At 46.7% G+C, this 2,500-nt stretch overlaps 3 non-coding genes across 3 annotated transcripts in view; 1 reads left to right on the top strand and 2 right to left on the bottom strand.

The window, feature by feature from the left end:
- Positions 1-1,681: 1,681 nt before the first annotated feature.
- Positions 1,682-1,764, bottom strand: trnal-cag (transfer RNA leucine (anticodon CAG)). The gene has a single exon. It is a non-coding gene; the product is annotated as a tRNA-Leu (tRNA).
- Positions 1,765-2,057: 293 nt separating this feature from the next.
- Positions 2,058-2,139, bottom strand: trnas-aga (transfer RNA serine (anticodon AGA)). Its single transcript has one exon. It is a non-coding gene; the product is annotated as a tRNA-Ser (tRNA).
- Positions 2,140-2,473: 334 nt separating this feature from the next.
- trnar-ucu (transfer RNA arginine (anticodon UCU)) overlaps positions 2,474-2,500 on the top strand; it is a 90-nt gene continuing 63 nt past the window's right edge. The window contains exon 1 of the tRNA in view: positions 2,474-2,500. This exon is cut by the window's right edge and continues 10 nt beyond it. This is a non-coding gene — a tRNA (tRNA-Arg).

The following is a 2,500-nucleotide window of genomic DNA, read 5'->3' as shown; positions in this document are numbered from 1 at the left end:
CACTGGCATTTTGATTTGCAAGAATTGAATCATTTTCTGAGTAGCCGTGGAACATTTGCCTGATGTTTGCTTCCACACAAGTGTGACTTTTTATATGTGGGACGTTTCACTCTACCGACTTATATTTGGTCACATTTAAATGAAGTCAATGGCTGTCAATAAGCTAGTATATATGGATAAATATATATATATATATATACATATTTTTTTTGCTGTAAACTGTATGCCAGGATAAATTGGATAGCTCAGTCGGTAGAGCATCAGACTTTTAATCTGAGGGTCCAGGGTTCAAGTCCCTGTTCAGGCGTTACCTTCTATTGGTGCTTAGGAAAAAAGAGCATTTGGCACAAGTTGTTCAAAGCGATTAAGAGGGCTAGCTTGGATTAAGGAATTCTCAAGGGCAGAAAATTGGAAATTGCAGACTACTTGCCAAGGATTTCCACAATTTCCCGGTGGAGACTTACTCTTAGGAGATTGTCTTATGCTCAGGAAGGCGCAAGATGGCGCCAGTGAGGTCGGCTGCCGTCACGATGTCCAGTCACTGGAGAACAAACTCGATGACCTCAGGGCCAGGATAAAGTTCCAGAGAGACATTCGGGACTGCAATCTCCTCTGCTTTACCGAGACATGGCTGAACCCAGCGGTGCCGGACCACGTCATCCAGCCGGCCGAGTTCTTCTCCGTTCACCGCATGGACAGGACACAGGACTTAGGGAAGTCAAGGGGAGGCGGCGTGTGTTTAATGGTCAATAGCAGCTGGTGCAACAGCAGGAGCGTTGTTCCTCTCGCACGCTCCTGCACTCCAAACGTGGAACTACTGTCCATCATGTGTCCTCCTTTTTATTTACCTCGGAAATTTACATCGGTAATAATCAGCACCATTTATATCCTGCCTTAAGCGCACACGGAGACTGCCTTATGCGAGCTGCATGAGGCATTCACACAGCACCAGACACAACACCGTGACGCTGCGCTTATTGTGGCGGTGGACTTTAACAGTGCCAACCTTAAACGCGAAGCGCCAAACTTTCATCAGCATATCACCTGTCCCACCAGGGGCAAAAGGACACTGGACCACTGCTACACTACAGTCAAGGACGGCTATAGGGCACAATCTCGTCCACCGTTTGGTAAATCTGACCATGCCGCTATCTTCCTCATGCCAAAATATAAACAAAGGCAGAAACAGGAAGTGCGGGTTCAGAGGGAGGTCGCGCGCTGTACGGACCAATCAGTGGCCGCGTTACAGGATGCACTTGATGACGCAGACTGGGACATGTCTTCAACCATCTATGGGCCATGCTGCAAAATACAGACAAAAAGATGAAATGAACCTATGAATCATGAACAATGACAACTTTTCATACCCAATCGTCAAAGAGAAGCTGATTCCTTGACTTCAGCAATCAAACATGTGCTGGGACATCTCAAAAGAATTTTTCAGCGTCCGTAAAAAGGAAGTTCAGCTCAGAACCTGTAGCCTTCATTATGGCACCCTGCTCCGAGCTTTGCCTCAACAACACAACCATGTCTACATTGTCCAAAAAATCGAAGAAGCAAGCGCTTGATGAAGAAAAGTCCAAACTTCTTCGCTTGCAAGCAAAGCTATGCTGTGAGAGGTCAAGGTTGTTGATACAGATCCATACACGATTTCCTAAACGCAACAAAGAGACGGGGCTCTTGTCAGAAGTGGGATTTGAACCCACGCCTCCAGGGGAGACTGCGACCTGAACACAGCGCCTTAGACCGCTCGGCCATCCTGACACGGCAGGCTCTAGAAAAGTCACGTCTTGCACGGATTACAGGTCGCTGGCCACGCACTCATATAACCGATCGGATGTCTACGGGCAGCTTGTCATTGGAAGACAATTCAACGTTGGGAAGGGGTGACAGGATTTCTCCAACAAAGGAGCAGCTATTAAGGATAAAAAGGGGGCAGGATGTCACTATTATGTCTTCGAGAAAGCACCAACTATTAAGGGCATGAGGAAATTTGTTACAAATCACAGCCACAACACAATGAGTTGCAACATGTCTTTCTTGTGCAAAATAACAGACGTAATCGGCAGGATTCGAATCTGCGCGGGGAGACCGCAATGGATTTCTAGTCCATCGCCTTAACCACTCGGCCACGACTACACCAATAGTGCGAACTTAGCGTGGGCCTGTGGTTAAATAAACTTTTGCCACGTCTCATTTCATGACTTGACCTCCTCCCCAAAGCAAGCCTTGGATCTTTCCAATACACGCAAGTGTATCGGTTGGCTTAAGTTCAGGATTTTTAGGCTTCAGACAGGAACCATGTTCACGTTTTACCTTAGCAAAACAGCAAAGCAGTTTTCAACAAGTTTCAGCACCTGCCATAGTTGTTTGCATTTGGTGGAATTTGATTAGTAGCAACAGAAAAGCATCTGCCTAATGAACTCGAGCATCCATGAGTCTTGGAGAGCCTGAAAAAAAAAACACCCTGGTTGGCTCTGTGGCGCAATGGATAGCGCAT

Source organism: Clarias gariepinus, chromosome 5 (assembly GCF_024256425.1).
Source record: "Clarias gariepinus isolate MV-2021 ecotype Netherlands chromosome 5, CGAR_prim_01v2, whole genome shotgun sequence".
Taxonomy (NCBI): domain Eukaryota; kingdom Metazoa; phylum Chordata; class Actinopteri; order Siluriformes; family Clariidae; genus Clarias; species Clarias gariepinus.
The sequence above is the reverse complement of the archived record's forward strand: the minus strand, read 5'-3'. Positions and strand labels throughout refer to the sequence as shown.